We start from the raw sequence: 21,514 nt of genomic DNA on the forward strand, positions 1-21,514 counted from the left end.
CAGGCCTCTCGGACTTCTATAGACACAAGTATGCATCTAGGACTTTTATAAACACTAAAAGATCTCTAGATGTTCTATAGACACTAGACTTCCCGTAGGTATTCTATAAACACTACGGACACTAGAAGACCTCTAGGACTACAGACACCAGAAGACCTTTAGGACTACAGACACTAGAAGACCTCTAGGACTTCTATAGACATTATAATGCCTTAAGGTCTTCTATGCATACTAGAAGATCTCTCGGTTTCTATAGATACTATAATACCTCTGGGCCTTCTATAGACACTAGAATACCCATCGGCCTTCACTGGAATACCTCTGCTTCTTCTATAGGCATAAGAAGTGCTTCTGGTCCCCCTTTTCCTATTGACACTAAAGTACAGCTAGGTATTCTATAGGCATTACAAGACCTCTATTTCTTCTTTAGACACTAGATCCTCTTTACTCATGAGAAAACCAGCACGTATTCTATAGACACTAAAACGGCTCTGGGTCTTCTATAGTAACTTGAGGTCCTTTGGATTTTCTATAGACTCTAAAAAGCCTCTAAGTTTTCTGACAAATGTGTATGATATATCTATTTGACCTAAGTCCAGTATTTTTTGGGACTGTTACAATTTCTTTGGGGCCATACACACACACACTTCTAATACCCGCTCACTCCACTATTACTCTGTTTAGGATATAAATAAAAAAATGTGCAAAAATTAACCTTTCATTTCGAAAATTTCCGAACTTTTTCTAAATGTCACCACTATTGTAAGTCTCGTATGAGTTTCAAAATTAAATTATATGCAAATGTTCGAGATACATATGCAAGTGGAGGGCGAGGGCTGTGGAAAAAGTATGATATTTACATTTTGTATATCGCGTTCATTACACGTTTTTCCATTCCCCAGAACAACAACAAACACAAAGCAACAACAACAGAAATGTAAAATGTCCATTGTAGGAAACATGTGACGACGATGCGGCAGCCAGATGAGCTCAGCTGAGCTCCATTTGCTTTCGCTTAAAATTTATGGAAAATGTCAAAGAGTCACTCAGTCAATGGCAGCAGCAACAGCAACAACAACAGATGGCGAATTGTGGTGGTCGACTGGTTATCGCCTGAACTTTTTATTTTTACAGTCAGGCAGCCTATTATGATGGGCTTGTATCATGATTATTATTGTTTTAACATGTAAGCAACAATAATAATAATAACAACTAATTTAAATTATTCCATGTACAAATAATTTTACATTTCATTTTCTATTTTGTGTGTGTGTGTAATGAAAATTTGAAAGGGTTAATATGGGGAAAACCTGTTAGAAGTTAGCTTCGAACGAGGACTACTATTTATATTTAGGACCCTATAATGAAAATGGGAATAGAGTCTAAAGAAGATCTAGAAGTCTAAAAATATCTGTAGAACCCAGAGGTCCTCTAGTGATCACTAGAGATGGTATTTACCGGGTAAATACCCAATGGGTGGGAAAATACCGGGTAAATACCCATTTGCGGGTATTTATTTGGGTATTTACTATATTGAATCGGTAATACAAAATCGTACAACCTATTTCCGGATTTCTGTTATCAAATCAATTTAAAATGGACAGTTTTTCGATACTTAAAAGACGTGGGTATATACCCTAGTATTTACCCACAATTGGGTATAAACTCATTAACTGCCGAACCACTTGACAAAATGAGAACTCGCTAATCCAAATTAGTGACAATTTCATTGTAAAATGTGGATAATAGATGAAAAATACGCTAAATGGGGAGGTACGGTTATATTGGGGCTATATCAAAACTTGGACCCAGGGACCACATTTTGCATTTCAATATTTGCATTGCTAGTGCCCATTGAAGGTTCTCTATTGCCCATAAAAGACCCAAAGGTCTTCTAGTGTATATAGAAGACGTTCATTGAAGACCCAAAGGTTTTCTAGTGTTTTAAGAAGACTTTGAGTCTTCTTCTAGAGTCAACGAAGACCAAGAGGTATTATAATGTCCTTAGAAGATCCAGAGATCATATAGTGTCTATAGAAGAATCAGATTTCGACTTTTTATAATATACCCAGTGCCCATAGAAGACCTGAAGGTCTAATAATGTCTTGTAGAGGTATTGTAGTGTCTATAGCAGACTAGAAGTCCTAGAGTTTTCCTAGTGTCAAAAGAAGGGCCCAGAGGATCTTTAGTGTCTAAAGAAGTCCCAAAGCTCTTCTAATGTCCAAAGAAGACCTAGATGTCTTATTTCCTTTGAAGATCTAGAGGTCCTCAAGGGTATATAGACAACCGAGGGGGTCTTCTTGTGTCTATATGATACCCAGAAGTCTTTTAGTGTTCAAAGAAGACCAAGAGGTTTTATATTGTCCAAAAAAGATCTAGAGGTCCTCTAGTGTCTATAGACGACCCAAAGGTCCTTTAGTGTCTATAGACGACCCAGAGGTCTTCTAGTTGCTATAGAAAACCTAGTGGTCTTATAAGATCTAGAGATCCTCCACTGTATATAGAAGACCAAGAGGTATTATAATGTCCTTAGAGATCTAGAGGTCATATAGTGTCTATAGAAGAACCAGATTTCTTCTTTTTATAAAATATCCAGTGGTCTTCTAGTGCCCATAGAAGACCTGAAGGTCTTATAGTGTCTTGTAGGGGTCTTATAGTGTCTATAATAGACTAGAAGTCCTAGAGTTTTCCTAGTGTCAAAAGAAGGTGCAGAGTTTCTTTAGTGTCTAAAGAAGTCCCAAGGCTCTTCTAATATCCAAAGAAGACAAGCGAGGGGTCTTCTAGTGTCTATAAGATACCTAGAAGTCTTCTAGTGTCCAAATAACGCCAAGAGGTTCTATAGTGTCCAAAAAAGATCTAGAGGTCCTCTAGTGTCTATAGACGACCCAGAGGTCTTCTAGTTGCTATAAAAAACCTAGTGGTCTTATAAGGTCCTTAGACGATCTACAGATCCTCCACTTTATATAGAAGACCAAGAAATATTTTAATGTCCTTAGAAGATCTAGAGGTCATATAGTGTCTATATAAGAACCAGATTTCTTCTTTTTATTGTAAGGGGAGAAATCTCCAGATTTGGAAAAATTACCCTTTATTATATTTTTATTAATTTTATTATTTATGCTGAGACGGAATAAGTCAAACTATGACAGTATTCGTCTACAGGATGCTTGCTGTTGTAGCCTTAAGGCTTCCAAAGTCTAGCATATATTTTATTTTATTTGGTTTTTCCAAAATAAAACACTTTGTTTTCAATTCAAACCTTTATTATTCGCAGCTCGATCGCAATAGAACGATGCAACATCATTTCTGTGACCAGCTAACCATTAGTCAAATCAATTACATCGTCTAGAACTTAACTTAAAATTGTAGCATAATCATTACACGAGAGTATAATTTGCATAAAAAACATGAGAGTCATTTAAGTATATGTGGGTGAGCGTAAAATTAAATATTGAGATCAATTGAGAAAGAAATATTGATTTTCGTTAAAAATATTAATAAATGAGAGCAATTACAACAACAACAAGTTGCCCTTCTTCGTTAAGCGATAGAAGAAGCATAACTGTCGTGAGAGAAAGAGAATATATGTTAGTTGCTCCTTTGAGTGAAAGCATTATAAACTGTTATACTAGTGTTAGTGTTGTTTACTGGCTAACATAGCTTTCTTTACAGGATGTAACCTAACAGTTTAGTTAACATAATAATGTATTTAGCATAAATATCGATTGCAATATTAGTGTAATAATGTAATGTAAATAAAATATGAGTTGTTGATGAAATGGACCGCTACATTATAAAATATCCAGTGGTTTTCTAGTGCCCATAGAAGACCTGAAGGTCTAATAATGTCAATAGCAGACTAGAAGTCCTAAACTTTTCCTAGTGTCAAAAGAAGGGCCCAGAGGATCTTTAGTGTCTAAAGAAGTCCCAAAGCTCTTCTAATGTCCAAAGAAGACCTAGAGGTCTTATTTCCTTAGAGGATCTAGAGCTCCTCTAGTGTATATAGACAACCGAGGGGCCTTCTAGTGTCAATAGGATACCCAGAAGTCTTTTAGTGTCCAAAGAAGACCAAGAGCTTTTACAGCGTCCAAAAAAGATCTAGAGTTCCTCTAGTGTCTATAGACGATCCAGAGGTCTTCTAGTTGCTATAGAAAACCTAGTGGTCTTATAAGGTCCTTAGAAGATCTAGAGATATACAGAAGACCAAGAGGTATTATAATGCCCTTAGAAGATCTAGAGTTCATATAGTGTCTATAGAAGAACCAGATTTCTTCTTTTTATAAAATATCCAGTGGTCTTCTAGTGCCCATAGAAGACTTGAAGGTCTTATAATGTCTTGTAGTGTCTATAACAGACTAGTGTCAAAAGAAGGCCCAGATGATTTCTAGTGTCTAAAGAAGTCCCAAAGCTATTCTAATGTCCAAAGAGGACCCAGAGGTCTTATTTCCTTAGAAGATTTAGAGGTCATCTAGTGTATATAGACAACCGGGTGTCTATGGGATACCCAGAAGTCTTTTAGTGTTCAAAGAAGACCAAGAGGTTTTATAGTTCCAAAAAAGATCTAGAGGTCCTCTAGTGTCTATAGACGACCCAAAGGTCTTCTAGTTGCTATAGAAAACCTAGTGGTCTTATAAGGTCCTTAGAAGATTTAGAGATCCTCCACTGTATATAGAAGACCCCTGAAGTCTTCTAGTGTCTATAGTATACCCCGGGGGTTCCTAAAATCTGTAGAATACCCAGAAGTCTTCTAGTGTCCAAAGAAGACCGAAAGGCCTTCTTATAGTACTCAAAGAAGATCCAAAAGTTTCTTAGTGTTCTTCTACTCTCTATAGATGACACAGCGGTCTTCTAGTGCCCAAAGAAGACATATAGTTCTTTTAATGTCCTTAGAAAATCTGGAAGACTTCTTGTGTCTCATAGAATACGTAATAATGTCTTGTAGAGGTCTTTTAGTGTCTATAACCGACTAGAAGTCCTAGAGTTTTCCTAGTGTCAAAAGAAGGGCCCAGAGGATCTTTAGTGTCTAAAGACACTAATGTCCAAAGAAGACCTAGAGGTGTTATTTCCTTAGAAGATCTAGAGGTCATCTACAGATCTCCATCTAGAGATCCTCCACTGTATATAGAAGACCCAGAAGTCTTCTAGTGCCTATAGTATACCAAGGGGTTCCTAATATCTATAGAACACCCAGAAGTCTTCTAGTGCCTATAGTATACCCCGGGGGTTCCTAATATCTATAGAATACCCAGAAGTCTTCTAGTGTCCAAAGAAAACCGAGAGGTCTTCGTATAGTGCCCAAAGAAGATCCAAAAATTCATTAGTGTTCTTCTACTGTCTATAGATGATACAGCGGTCTTCTAGTGCCCAAAGAAGACATAGAGTTCTTTTAATGTCCTTAGAAGATCTAGAAGACTTCTTGTGTCTCATAGAATACGTAGCATGTTTCTGGTGTCTAAAGATCCGGGGGGTTTCTAGTGTAAAAAGAAGACCTAGAGGTTTTATAATGTCCTTAGTATATCTAGGGGCCTTCTAGTATATTTAGAAGATCTAGAGGTCTTCTAGTGTTCAGGTCTTCTAGAGTTTATAGAAAATTTCGCAGAAAATTTTCAACATAGGCTCATGTTGTTGTAATATAGGCCTCAGATAACGATGCCGCCCATTTTCAGTATTTTGGGTGTTTTTTTCGCATTTTTCAAACAAATTGGCTGTAATTTTCTATTTTGGATTCTCATTGGTTCGAAAATCTTCCGACGAAAAATTATACATATTGAGCTAAGTTTCGGTTGGTTCTATATGGGTTAAGGTATTTTATTGATTAATGGCTTTTAATATTTTTATTGTATACTCAAAAGCATTTCTGCCCATTTCTACAATAAATAATACAATTAATTGTTTTCACCTAAGGCATGCGGATTTTTGTTTGTTTTCGAAATATTGGTTTCTATTTGTACAATTGGTTAAGTTTGAAGAGTAGGGATATTGAACTTCTAACTAAAAAAAAATAATTTGATGAAGCCTCTGAATTTCAATTCAAAATTGTTTTGTTTTAAAATTTTCCCTAAATTTTTTCAGAGTATTTTATTTCGGAATTCGTATTGTTTAAAAGTGTTTTTTTTATATTTATTTTTTTTCTTTCCAACTGACCTCCGTTATGTGTGGTTTCTTCGGGATATATTTATACGAGTATGTTCTTGTACCACCTCAACATCAAACAAATGTCATTTGCTGCAACACCATGCCATCCATCCATTCTTCATGCTGCGGCCATAGAAAATATCAGCGCAGCCCTCCTCCATTGGGGGCTTCTTCTTGCTCTTGATTAAATAACTCATTGAAAAAAAAAAAAAAAAAAAAAAAAAACCAACGAAACGAAATAAAGAAGAACAAATTATGCGTAACAAAAAATGCATTGCTTCTCCATCGTACACTAGTTTTTTGGTTTCCCTCTTCCTCTCTTGCCAATTCTTCTGCCACTATATACCACCTTGCCGGATATTTAGTACAAATATTTACAATATAATAATTTATGTATTTATTTTTAAAACGAGCGCGTGTTTACATTTCCAATTCTCTTACCCGTCCCGCGCTCTCGCTCCGTCACACACTCACTTATCGAATTGTTCACTAGCCTGTTTGCTTGCGCTATACCATACCTCACGCCGTTAGGGTTTCTTAACGTGTACACAAACAAACAACCAAACAAACATTGAACCAGAAAGCTAAACTAAAAGCGGCAGAATGTATTTAATTTTGTGGATGATATGACCATTATTGGTGGGCCTTTCCAATGATCCGCATGTTTTTGTAGGTATCCTCCACCATGAGGTGGGGTGTATATTAAATTTGTTGATCGGTTTGCAATAATTCGAAATATTCGATGGAGGCTCGCTCCATAAAGGCGAATATATAGGCGTACCCCTATGATGTCTGGTAGTTTAAAGGATATTTTTTCAAGGTCTATAAGAGGCGTGGATTTTTACAGAATATTTTTTCAAGGTGAAAACAAACTTTTTTAGAGAATATTTTCGATGTAGATCCAAGTTTTGACATAGCCCCATATCAAGGATCCGCCGACTCCTTTTCACGTTTTGGTCCCATATAAAAGTTTCCCATCATTTTCGGTTTTCTAAAGCTTTTAGACGAATTTTCTTCATCGAAGCGGCTGTAATTTGACATTCCGAGTTCTTAATAGGTGATCGACATTCATGCAGAAAATTATTAACTTTGGTCTATGTTTTGATATAGTTCCGCTCCATTTTCAGCATTTGTCAAAGTTTAAGAGACATTTTTCACAGCAAAGGAATTGCAATTCTGCATCCCGTATTTTCTTAGAGGCTGAAAAAAAATAGTTTATGAAGGTCTACGTTGTGGTATATCCACCATATAACTGTACCTTCAAATATTCGGTATCTTGGAAATTTTCGGCATTTTAGAATATCATTGAGATACAAATCATCCTACCAAAAATTATCAATATTGATACGCTTTTTTGGGTAGACCCTATATAATGTTACTTCAGAAATTTCGGCCCTACCAAAAATTATGCATATTGGCTGAAGTTTCGGGGTAGTTCCCACGGTACACCTCAATATTTGGTATTTTGCGGATTTTTTTGAGGGGTTTTCAATCGAATTGGTTTTATTATGTATATTTTGAGTTCTAATTTACCTACCAAAAATAATCAATCTTGGTCCAGTTTTATTTCTACTGGACTTATAGAGCCTGAGAAAAATTATTTAAAAAATCCACGCCTATTGGCCTCATAGAGCCTGAGAAAAATTATTTAAAAAATCCACGCCTATTGGCCTCATAGAGCCTGAGAAAAATTATTTAAAAAATCCACGCCTATTGGCCTCATAGAGCCTGAGAAAAATTATTTAAAAAATCCACGCCTATTGGCCTCATAGAGCCTGAGAAAAATTATTTAAAAAATCCACGCCTATTGGCCTCATAGAGCCTGAGAAAAATTATTTAAAAAATCCACGCCTATTGGCCTCATAGAGCCTGAGAAAAATTATTTAAAAAATCCACGCCTATTGGCCTCATAGAGCCTGAGAAAAATTATTTAAAAAATCCACGCCTATTGGCCTCATAGAGCCTGAGAAAAATTATTTAAAAAATCCACGCCTATTGGCCTCATAGAGCCTGAGAAAAATTATTTAAAAAATCCACGCCTATTGGCCTCATAGAGCCTGAGAAAAATTATTTAAAAAATCCACGCCTATTGGCCTCATAGAGCCTGAGAAAAATTATTTAAAAAATCCACGCCTATTGGCCTCATAGAGCCTGAGAAAAATTCTTTAAAAAATCCACGCCTATTGGCCTCATAGAGCCTGAGACAATTTCCTCAAAAAAATCCACGCCTATTGGCCTCATAGAGCCTGAGAAAAATTATTTAAAAAATCCACGCCTATTGGCCTCATAGAGCCTGAGAAAAATTATTTAAAAAATCCACGCCTATTGGCCTCATAGAGCCTGAGAAAAATTATTTAAAAAATCCACGCCTATTGGCCTCATAGAGCCTGAGAAAAATTATTTAAAAAAAAATGAGAAAAATTATTTAAAAAATCCACGCCTATTGGCCTCATAGAGCCTGAGAAAAATTATTTAAAAAATCCACGCCTATTGGCCTCATAGAGCCTGAGAAAAATTATTTAAAAAATCCACGCCTATTGGCCTCATAGAGCCTGAGAAAAATTATTTAAAAAATCCACGCCTATTGGCCTCATAGAGCCTGAGAAAAATTATTTAAAAAATCCACGCCTATTGGCCTCATAGAGCCTGAGAAAAATTATTTAAAAAATCCACGCCTATTGGCCTCATAGAGCCTGAGAAAAATTATTTAAAAAATCCACGCCTATTGGCCTCATAGAGCCTGAGAAAAATTATTTAAAAAATCCACGCCTATTGGCCTCATAGAGCCTGAGAAAAATTATTTAAAAAATCCACGCCTATTGGCCTCATAGAGCCTGAGAAAAATTATTTAAAAAATCCACGCCTATTGGCCTCATAGAGCCTGAGAAAAATTATTTAAAAAATCCACGCCTATTGGCCTCATAGAGCCTGAGAAAAATTATTTAAAAAATCCACGCCTATTGGCCTCATAGAGCCTGAGAAAAATTATTTAAAAAATCCACGCCTATTGGCCTCATAGAGCCTGAGAAAAATTATTTAAAAAATCCACGCCTATTGGCCTCATAGAGCCTGAGAAAAATTATTTAAAAAAAATCCACTGAGAAAAATTATTTAAAAAATCTATTGGCCTCATAGAGCCTGAGAAAAATTATTTAAAAAATCCACGCCTATTGGCCTCATAGAGCCTGAGAAAAATTATTTAAAAAATCCAGAAAAATTATTTAAAAAATCCACGCCTATTGGCCTCATAGAGCCTGAGAAAAATTATTTAAAAAATCCACGCCTATTGGCCTCATAGAGCCTGAGAAAAATTATTTAAAAAATCCACGCCTATTGGCCTCATAGAGCCTGAGAAAAATTATTTAAAAAATCCACGCCTATTGGCCTCATAGAGCATGAGAAAAATAATTTAAAAAATCCACGCCAATTGGCCTCATAGAGCCTGAGAAAAATTATTTAAAAAATCCACGCCTATTGGCCTCTGAGAAAAATTATTTAAAAAATAGAGCCTGAGAAAAATTATTTAAAAAATCCACGCCTATTGGCCTCATAGAGCCTGAGAAAAATTATTTAAAAAATCCACGCCTATTGGCCTCATAGAGCCTGAGAAAAATTATTTAAAAAATCCACGCCTATTGGCCTCATAGAGCCTGAGAAAAAATCTTTAAAAAATCCACGCCTATTGGCCTCATAGAGCCTGAGAAAAAATATTTAAAAAATCCACGCCTCTTGGCCTCATAGAGCCTGAGAAAAATTCTTTAAAAAAAAAATAGAGCCTGAGAAAAAAATCTTTAAAACATCCACGCCTATTGGCCTCATAGAGCCTGAGAAAAAAATCTCAAAAAAACGCCTTCCACGCCTATTGGCCTCATAGAGCCTGAGAAAAAAATCTTTAAAAAAAATCTTTAATCTCAAGCCTTCTAGATGCTTGAGAAAAAATCTTTAAAAAAAAATCTTTAAAAAATCCACGCCTATTGGCCTCATAGAGCCTGAGAAAAAATTCTTTAAAAAATCCACGCCTATTGGCCTCTTAGAGCCTGAGAAAAAAATCTTTAAAAAATCCACGCCTATTGGCCTCAGAGAAAAAAATAGAGCCTGAGAAAAAATTATTTAAAAAATCCACGCCTATTGGCCTCAAAGAGCCTGAGAAAAATTCTTTAAAAAATCCACGCCTATTGGCCTCAAAGAGCCTGAGAAAATTTCTTTAAAAATGAGCCTCTAGAGCCAGAGAAAAATTTCTTTAAAAAATCCACGCCTATTGGCCTCAAAGAGCCTGAGAAAATTTCTTTAAAAAATCCACGCCTATTGGCCTCATAGAGCCTGAGAAACAAATCTTTAAAAAATCCACGCCTATTGGCCTCATAGAGCCTGAGAAACAAATCTTTAAAAAATCCACGCCTATTGGCCTCATAGAGCCTGAGAAACAAATCTTTAAAAAATCCACGCCTATTGGCCTCATAGAGCCTGAGAAAAATTCTTTAAAAAATTCACGCCTATTGGCCTCATAGAGCCTGAGAAAAAATCTTTAAAAAATCCCACGCCTATTGCCCATTTCGGTAGCTCGAAAAAATCTTTAAAAAATCCACGCCTATTGGCCTCTTAGAGCATGAGAAAATTTCTTTAAAAAAATCCACGCCTATTGGCCTCAAAGAGCCTGAGAAAATTTCTTTAAAAAAAAACACGCCTATTGGCCTCATAGAGCCTAAGAAAATTTATTTAAAAAATCCACGCCTATTGGCCTCATAGAGCCTGAGAAAAATTATTTAAAAAATCCACGCCTATTGGCCTCATAGAGCCTGAGAAAAATTATTTAAAAAATCCACGCCTATTGGCCTCATAGAGCCTGAGAAAAATTATTTAAAAAATCCACGCCTATTGGCCTCATAGAGCCTGAGAAAAATTATTTAAAAAATCCACGCCTATTGGCCTCATAGAGCCTGAGAAAAATTATTTAAAAAATCCACGCCTATTGGCCTAATAGAGCCTGAGAAAAATTATTTAAAAAATCCACGCCTATTGGCCTCATAGAGCCTGAGAAAAATTATTTAAAAAATCCACGCCTATTGGCCTCATAGAGCCTTAGAAAAAATCTTTAAAAAATCCACGCCTATTGGCCTCATAGAGCCTGAGACAATTTCCTCAAAAAAATCCACGCCTATTGGCCTAATAGAGCCTGAGAGAAAAATCTTTAAAAAATCCACACCTATTGGCCTCATAGAGCCTGTGAAAAATTCTGTAAAAAATCCACGCCTATTGCTTCATAGAGCCTGAGAAAAATTCTTTAAAAAATCCACGCCTATTGGTCTCATAGAGCCTGAGAAAAAAATCTTTAAAAAATCCACGCCTATTGGCCTCATAGAGCCTGAGAAAAAAATCTTTAAAAATCCACGCCTATTGGTCGTATAGAGCCTGAGAAAAAAATCTTTAAAAAATCCACGCCTATTGGTCTCATAGAGCCTGAGAAAAAAATCTTTAAAAAATCCACGCCTATTGGCCTCATAGAGCCTGAGAAAAAAAATCTTTAAAAAATCCACGCCTGTTGGTCTCATAGAGCCTGAGAAAAAAATCTTTAAAAAATGCACGCCTATTGGCCTCATAGAGCCAGAGAAAAAATCTTTAAAAAATCCACGCCTATTGGCCTCATAGAGCCAGAGAAAAAATTTTTTAAAAAATCCACGCCTATTGGCCTCAAAGAGTCTGAGAAAAAATTCTTTTAAAAATCCACGCCTATTGGCCGCCTGAGAAAAAAAATCTTTAAAAATCCACGCCTATTGGCCTCATAGAGCCAGAGAAAAAAATCTTTAAAACATCCACGCCTATTGGCCTCATAGAGCCTAAGAAAAATTATTTAAAAATCCACGCCAATTGGCCTCAAAGAGCCTGAGAAAATTTCTTTAATAAATCCACGCCTATTGGCCTCAAAGAGACTGAGAAAATTTCTTTAAAAAATCCTCAAAGAGCCTGAGAAAATTTCTTTAAAAAATCCACGCCTATTGGCCTCATAGAGCCTGAGAAACAAATCTTTAAAAAATCCACGCTTCTTGGCCAGAGAATCCTCCAAAACAAATCTTTAAAAAATCCACGCCTATTGGCCTCATAGAGCCTGAGAAAAATTCTTTAAAAAATTCACGCCTATTGGCCTCATAGAGCCTGAGAAAAAATCTTTAAAAAATCCACGCCTATTGGCCTCATAGAGCCTGAGAAAAAATCTTTAAAAAATTCACGCCTGTTGGCCTCATAGAGCCTGAGAAAAAATCTTTAAAAAATCCACGCCTATTGGCCTTATAGAGCATGAGAAAATTTCTTTAAAAAAATCCACGCCTATTGGCCTCAAAGAGCCTGAGAAAATTTCTTTAAAAAAAAACACGCCTATTGGCCTCATAGAGCCTAAGAAAATTTATTTAAAAAATCCACGCCTATTGGCCTCAAAGAGCCTGAGAAGTATTCTTAAAAAAATCCACGCCTATTGGCCTCATAAAGCCTGAGAAAAATTCTTTAAAAAATCCACGCCTATTGGCCTCATAGAGCCTGAGAAAATTTGTTTAAAAAATCCACGCTTATTGGCCGCATAGAGCCTGAGAAAGAATCTTTAAAAAATCCACGCCTATTGGCCTCAAAGAGCCTTAGAAGAATTCTTTAAAAAATCCACGTCTATAGGCCTCAAAGAGCCTGAGAAAAATTCTTTAAAAAATCCACGCCTATTGGCCACATAGATCCTAAGAAAATTTCTTTAAAAAATCCATGCCTATTGGCCTCAAAGAGCCTGAGAAAAATTCTTTAAAAAATCCACGCCTATTGGCCAATGTGGGTATTTTGAACATCCATCTCATATCGGAGGGTATACAAGGTTCGGCCTGGTCGAATTTTACGTCGCTTTATTTATTTATTTTTGAGTTAGTTTTTCGTTGTGTTTATCGGCGGAATCACAAGCTAACCTAACCAAAGTAATTAAATTATCAACGAATATATACAATTATTATTTATTTTCGAAATAGTGGGGTTCTCCACTCACACACACAGTCACTCACACATCAGCAGTGCGGAATTATTGTCATTCATATTTGACCATATAAACCACCAAACAAACTTTGAAAGGCTATAATTTTGGGGAAGTCGTCGTTTTTTTGTTTGCTGTTAACCAAGTCTGCTGGAGGTAATTCCATTTGGGGTTTTGTTGGGAATACTGTTGTTGTTCTTGTTGTTATTTTTGTTTGTTAAGTTTTTTGTTTTTTTTTTTTATTTCGCCCTTTTTCCATAATGTATTTGTTGTCTGTTTTTCTTTGTGTTCACTTTGTTTGGATTTTTTGGGATGTTTGCTTTGTTTTTGGTTTAGTTATCTTCAAACACCACGAACCGAACACCTCTTTCATTACCTCTGCCCCCTTTTGCCCAGTCAATAAAATTTATTATTTTAGAATGCGTTTTTGGGTCTTCTCCTCTTCTTCCCATTCTTTTTTTCTTCATTCGTAGTAAAATGTATAATAATAGTAATTGGTTTGCTTTTGGTGTCTGGAAGACTAATGTGTATGTCTGCGAGACCGTCGGACCATTGCCATTAGGGAATTGACCGCAGCAACAACGAGTGAAACAACCTTCCCCCTTTTTTTGCCCAAAAAGAGTAACCAAATTTTAATCATTAGAAAGCCATAATCGCTCAAAAGTAGTATTGTGCATTTATTATTTTTTTTTAATTTCCGGCAATTAATTCAAAAAACCCATATAGGGTTGGTTGGAGAGAGGTTGTTTTAAATCGCAGCAATAAAATTCCATGAGGAATACTTCGAAGATTTTTGGTCAATTAAGCAAGTAAATTATAATTTTTAAAACTTACAAATTAATTATTAAAATTTGATATGAAATGAAATTCGGATATTTTTTTCGGAAAAAGTTGTTAAGCTTCCATGAACCCCAAATGCAAACTTGCAACTTGCAAAATGTCACCCCTTATATTTCTTACTTACATAGCTGGCCTGTGACAGAACTTTCGTTCCATAAGCCGAGCTAAAAAAAGATTTCCAGGCTCGTCGGTCTTTTGCGCAGTTTTTTCCAATTTGAAAGACTATATTCAGCAATGTTTTCATCCGCTTGATCTTTCCATCTTATTCGCGGCCTTCCCCTTCTGCATGAACCATCAGCTGGTTCGCTTTTATATGCATTCTGGGCTGGAGCATCTTCATCCATTCTCAAAAGATGACCTAGCCAACGTAGTCGATGTCCAAGAATAGCTGGTACAACTGATGGTTCATTCGACGGCGATATTCACCGTCAACGCAGATCGGCCTATAGGTCTTTCGGAGAATTTTTCTCTCAAACACTCCAAGAGCTGTCTCATCTGCTTGCGCAAGTATCCATGCTTCAGATCCATATAACAGCACGGATAGTATCAGCGTCTTGTAGAGTGTGAGGTGGCCTAGCTTTTCAATTGTTTGCTCAGACCATAGTAGCATCTGTTGGCCATAACTATCCTTCTCCGAATTTCAAAACTTAAGCCATTCGTTTTGTTTATGGCGGTACCATGGTATATAAAATCTTTTACTACCTCGAAGCTGTAGTTCTCAAGTTCCACAGATCGTCCGACTCTACAGGACGTCTTGCGCGTTGATACCATCAGCTTGGTCTGCCAGACCTACTTTGGCAGACTCCTTCTCAATTTGTTCAAAGGTGTTTGTTACCGATCTCAATGTTCGATCCATTATGTCGATGTAATCGGCGTAGGCGAGTAACATGTGTTGTCTGTTCATTTTTGCCTCTCGTATGACCATTTCCAGCAGGATGTTAAAAAGGTCACACCACAAACTATTACCTTGTCTTAATTAAAGGGCTCCGAGAGGCCCTTTCCGACTTTAACTACTGATCTTGTGCCTGTTAAAGTTATCCTGCATAGCCGTATTAATTTTGCAGGAATGCCAAACGCAGACATGGCTTTATACACCTCTGAACGGATAGGGCTGTCGAATGCGGCTTTATATTCGACGAATAGGTGAAATGTGTCGATGTGTTTTTCGTGGGTTTTTTCCAGGATTTGGCGCAGAGTGAAAATCTGATCAATGGTGGTTTTGCAAGGTCTGAAGGCCGCATTGGTACGGTCCAATAATGTCATTGACCATTGGCTTAAGTCGTTCACACATCACACTGGATAGCACTTCATATGCGATGGGAAGGAGATTATTCCTCTATAGTTGGCACATATCGTCTTGTCTCCTGTTTTGTGCACGGGACACAGGATGCTGAGGTTGAAATCATAGGGCATGCATTCTTCTAGTCAAATTGTACTAATCAGCTGGTGCATGGTCGCTACCTTGAATAGTTCGGTTTGTAGCCCATCGGCACCTGCTGCTTTATTATTCTTCAGCCGATTGATTGCTATTCGGACTTCATCTTAGCTACACTCTATACCGTCATATATTATTGGTTCTGGGATATCCTCTTCACCGCTACTATTTGATACCAGAAGATTTTCCAGATCCTCAGCACGCTGTCTGTATCTGTCATCAGGTTTCCTTCTTCATCTCTACAGGAGGATGTGCCTGCACCAAAGCCTTCGATTTGGTGTTTTACTCGTTGGTAGAATTTTAGGATTTTGTTCTGACTCCTGTACATCTTGTATTTCTGAAAATACGTTTCTCCTTTTCTCCCGATAGTTCTTCGTCGCATTACGTGTTGCTACTGTCCGCAGGGTTGCCCTATACTCTGCGTTTTTCATATCAGTAGCATTACGACACTCCTCCTCGTACCACGGATTTCTTAATGGTTGTTTTTGGTACCCAAGTATTGCTTTTGCTGCTTTTTGTAGGGAGTGGGCAATTCTCTGCCACTGTGCTTCTATATTATTATCGGGACAAGGGGTGGTTTCCTCTAGCAGTTGGGTAAGTTGAGCGGTGTAGGATTCTGCTATCTGTTGTGTTTGCAGCTTTTCGACGTCAAGTTTCCGTGTTACATTAGATCTCACATTTGCTGCTACATTAAGGCGGGTGCGTACCTTGGCTGCCACAGGATAATGGTCCGAATCGATATTCGATCCCCGGATCGATCGGACGTCTAGAACTCTGTATGAGTGCCTTCCGTCTATCACAACATGATCGATTTCATTTCTCGTTGTTCGATCGGGAGAAATTCAGGTGGCCTTATGTATATCGAGATGCTTGAATCTGGTGCTGCTAACTACCATGTTTTTTGCTGCCGCGAAGTCAATCAACCTCATGCCGTTGTCTGATGTTTCTTCATGGAGGCTGAATTTTCATTCATGGAGGACGATTTTTCATTAAAATCTCCGATTTATGCATTAAAATCTCGTAGCATAATTTTAATGTCATGGCCAGGGCAGCGGGCTTTGCTCTGTCAATTTTTGTCTTCGGTCGGAGCATGGGCGCAAATGAGACTGTTGTAGAAGGACTTCGTTTTTATACGGATTATAGGAATTCGCTCATCTACTGGAGTGAATCTGGAGACGAGGTCTTTTATTCTCCTGTTAACCATAAATTCATGTCTCGTTTCATGGCAGCTATAATACAGGGCGTAATCATCTGATTTACTCACGCCAGTCCCTTTACATCTCATTTCCTGTAAGGAAATGTACAGAACAGGCACAGTGTTCGCATTGTTCTGTCAATGCGAACACTGCGCCTGTTCTGTACAAAGTGCGCACATTCCAAGTGCAGATTCGCAGATCGTGGTCCTTTATACGTTTACGGGGGTCGTCAACGTTAGGGTGGGTTAGTTTTCTTTTTCTTTGCTTTTTCATAGTAGATTGGGTTTTCCGAGAGTGGGCAACTAACCCGACGCCTCAACCCATTTTTTTATAGTTCTTATGGGTGAAATCGCGGCACATATTAGCTCACTATTTTATCGAGTGATGAAAATAGCTACCCCAGGTGGCACAGCGGGGAGGTCAGTGTCCACAATTGAGATGAAAGAGGGACCAAGATAAGCCTGGACTTCGCCATGTTAAAGCCACCCCCTACGCCACCCATGCCTTATATAGCCCTTGAAAAAATATTCTTTAAAAAATCCACGCCTTATATGGCTACAGACATCATCAATTTAAAGAACTACTGCCCCTCCTCTTGGACACGCTGGGAACTTATCCGGATTATGTCTTTCGGAGCAAACATAGCACTCTAGGAATGACAATTTTTGTATTTTTCTATACAAAAGTCTTGGCCAGCCAATTGGCCAAGATTTACCGATCATCATCTATTCCCAGAGTTGAACTTTCATTGGAGCTACTTCCCGTGTCTTGGCAAAATTTCGTCGGATTACTCTCCCGAAGATATACAGCCGTCACCCTGGTCCATGTAAAATTTTGAAATATTCGGATCATAATTTTTATCTCTAGGGCGCCAGAAAAACGGAAGCGGCCTCTTCTGGTTGTGAGTAGTGTATCCAATATATATATTTCGTAATCTTATGTATTGAGCAATGTACATATTCTATGAATAAATGTATTGTGTTTTGTGGAGTTGCTATGTTAAAAGCGGTCGCATAACAAAAAAAAAAAGACTCGCAAAATTAAAAAAATGAGGTCTTCCACATACAAAAACAAAAAAACCGAAGTAAAGAAGTGAAAACCGCAAAACAAAACTCCAAATCGTAAATAATCACGCACATTGATGTTACGTCGTCAGTCGTCGCCGTCATACTTAGGGAAAACTAACGAGTCGTGTTTTATAAAAACAACAACAACAACGACAATGGCAAAAAGTGTACTCACAACATGGCCTGATAGAATAGAGAAGGCGTCTTGTCTTGTGCAAAAAAAAGTGTACCAAAAATAGTTTTCATTTTTTATAGTTTTTGTTTTTGGGTATTTTGTTGTTGTTGGTGTTGCATAAACTTTCAAAATTGGATTTTTTTTCTTCCTAGAAAAACAGTGAAATTGTGTTGCAGTGATTTTTTTTATTTTTTTAATGCGTTGCGGTTTAACGATTTTGAAAATAAAAACATAGGGAGTTTGATCTACTAATGGGGTTTTAGTTGTTTAATTGGACTTCTTAGAGAGTTCAGAATTAAAATGCAAGGGTTTCCAATACGGTGTGTTATTTTGGTATTCAAAGAAAATAATGCCATTTTTAGAGATTACTGATCGGATGTTTACTTACATACTTACTTACCTGGCTTTTTACAGAACGGTTGTTCCATAAGCCGAACTTAAAAAAGCATGCGCAAGTTAATTCCAAGATGTTGAAAAACCGTTAATTATGAAAAACAAGTCGTTAAATTCGGCCCATTCGAACTTTTTGTACCCTACACCATTATGTGGACATTCCAAATTCCTAATATATATAGACGCTTTGGGATAATCGGTATTTTATACAGTAAATTGCTGCAAAGTGAAAATGGACTTCAAACACTTAGGTTGGAAAATTGGCATAGGACCCCGAACATCCCGTTGAAGTTCGCAAAATTGCAAAAAATCGAGGTACTGTAAATAGAGGATTAACATTTTTGGCAGTAAGGTTTGGCAACCAATGAGAACCAAAAATATCAAATTAGAGCAATTTTTTTAAAAACGTGTGCCAAAAATACCGAATAACAAAGGATACAGTTAAATATGGGGACTACCCTGAATGTTGGACCATTATTGATCATTTTTGGTAAGGTTAAGGTTATAATTTGAAAAGGCGGGTTTTCTATCTAATGCGAAGGTAGGCACGATTTGAAATTCCAAAATTTGGGGTTACTGTTATAAGGGGCTAATCTAAAATGTATATCAATAAAGAAGCGTGAGCGAAGCAGTATATTTGAACGGGGCCGACCATATAATACCCTACACAACTACCACTGAGAGCATAGTTTTTGCGGATCTACATTCCGAGTCTGGATATTATTTCGCGATATTTTAACACTCTTGACCGATTACATGTTAACAGCTCCTCTGTGGCGCCATTTGACCCGCTAAATATTGACCTTAATTTTCATGACAGTCATTCAAATTATTCGGTCGGATCGCCTTCCCTATAGAAAATTTGTGATGGTCGCCTCATAATTGTGGCGTCCAGAGCGACTAGAAAGTTTTCGTTCGATTTCATCTTCGAAATCGCATCTGATCATCATCGACAATTATACGAATCATTCTTGACTATATCCTGAACCTCATGCTAGCTATCAGCGCAACATTTCGGCCCTTTTAGGGTGGTAGTGATAAAACTAAACTATATAAGAATACATAGACCCCGGTAATGTTTAAGTATAACTATGGCATCCGGGTACGTCCATCAATATAATGACTATCAATTTAAAGGTCAACCACTCCTCTTGGATATACTAACAACTTCTCGGGTCTATGTCCTTTAGGAGTTAATATATACGCCATAGAATAACAATTTTGTAATTTTTCCCACAAAAGTCTGGGTCCATTTGACTCGCTAAATATTGACCGATCTTCATCCAAGTAGTCATGCTCATTTTATGGCCAGACCCAATTTTCGTGATATTCGGGTCATAATTATGACCACTAGAGCGACCAGGAAACACATATAAAAATAAAGTTCTTGGTCCATTTCATCCCTTAAAAACTAAACGAACACTATGAAAAACAATAAGCGTATTCTTTGGCCAGAACCGGTCCTACATGCAAAATTTCGAAACTGTTGGTCCATAACTTTGGCCTGTATTTTGTTTACAAATTATAATGGACAGACGGGCGGACATACATGTCTAGATCGGCTCTGTAAGTAAAGATATACTAAATGATGGGCGTTACAAACTCTTGGGCCGCACAAATCTATAATACCTTGACAATATAATTTTGTAGGGTATAAATATGAACTGAAACCGTGGGTGCAGAATCAATGTATGTACAAAATTTCAAAGCTCTAACCTAAATATTACGAACTACATCGTAATTTTAACTGGCAAACCAAGTCGGGCTATATCGATATAGAATTTTATTCTAACTAACTCCTATTTTCAGGATTCTAGCTCTATCGGTTCACCCAAAATTTAAATTGCACATAATTTAGTACACATTAATATGAATTTCCAAATTTCCTACATAGCCTACAATTCTACACCTCAACTGTGATCATAACACCAAATTTCAAGATTCCAGTTCTATCGGTTCACCAAAAATGCAAATTGTACCAAATTTAGCACCATTTAGTACCCATAAGTATGAATTTTTAAAACTACATCCATACCCAAATTTTACTACCATTTAGTACACAATAGTACGAATTTCTGAAACGTACTACATAACCCCAATCCTACCCCCCAACTATGATCCTAACTCGAAATTTGAGGATCGCATCTCTATCGGTCCATCAAAAATTCAAATTTCAAGATTCCAGTTCTATCGGTTCACCAAAAATGCAAATTGTACCAAATTAATTAATCCTAACTCGAAATTTGAGGATCGGTCCATCAAAAATTCAAATTGTACAAAATATAGTATTATTTAGAACCCATATGTGTGAATTTCCAAAACTACATCCATACCCCAATCCCACACTCCAAAATTAACCTTATTTTCAAATTTCAGTATTCCAGCACTATCGGTTTACCCAAATCAAAATTGTACCGGATTTAGTGCCATCACCTGCTGGTGACTGATTAACCATAGCTTCCGACCTATTTTTAATTTCTTCTATCTTTCTATGAATTGCGGATAACACCTGCAGAAAAGCGTTATAAGCAACATCATACCTAGTTTCAACTGAAGTGAAGTCGTCTGGAACGCGTCCTTTGACGTTTGCAAATAATTTGAACACTTATCAGATACATTTTTCACCTTACTCCAAAGTTATTTTGCTTCATTTCCTTGAATCTCCAGCGAATAGATAAATAGGTCTTCATGTGTGTCAGAAAATTTGGCAGAGAACTTGACTATTTGGCAGTTGCTCGGATGAAAAATTATTTTTGAGGAGTAAGCAACATATTACCCGATTAATAAAATTAGCAAAACAAACTGAAAAATTACCAAATGTTCTCAAAAAGATTATATGTGTGTGAAATTAAGGCAAAAGCACCAATTTGTGCAAATTTCAAAAACCTCAAATTTGTAACTATAAGAAGAACTTAGTTCTTCAGAATTACCAGCAAAATGTATAAAAAGTGCTCAAAACAATTGTTTTCGAAACCAACTTCTTTTGTTAACCCTACCGCTCAACCTTAATTCGCATTTCAAATTCCAAGTTTTTAGCTCTATCCATTCACATGCTACGATATTTTTAACGAATTTAGTACTTTTCGGTTGCTTATAGTTCGAATATCAAAGAAACCCTTTGCTACATATATTCTACACTCCATCAGTGAACCTCATTTCCTATTTAAGAGCTCTCGCTTTACCTGTGGCCAACTACAAATGATACCACATTTAGTACTTTTCGTACCGTTCTAATACGTCACTTTAACACCAAGAGTGACCCCCACCTAAAATTTG

The sequence above is a fragment of the Musca vetustissima genome, unplaced genomic scaffold (assembly GCF_032173495.1).
Source record: "Musca vetustissima isolate MV318-11 ecotype Yass unplaced genomic scaffold, APGP_CSIRO_Mvet_v1 utg55749, whole genome shotgun sequence".
NCBI classification, from domain to species: Eukaryota; Metazoa; Arthropoda; class Insecta; order Diptera; family Muscidae; genus Musca; species Musca vetustissima.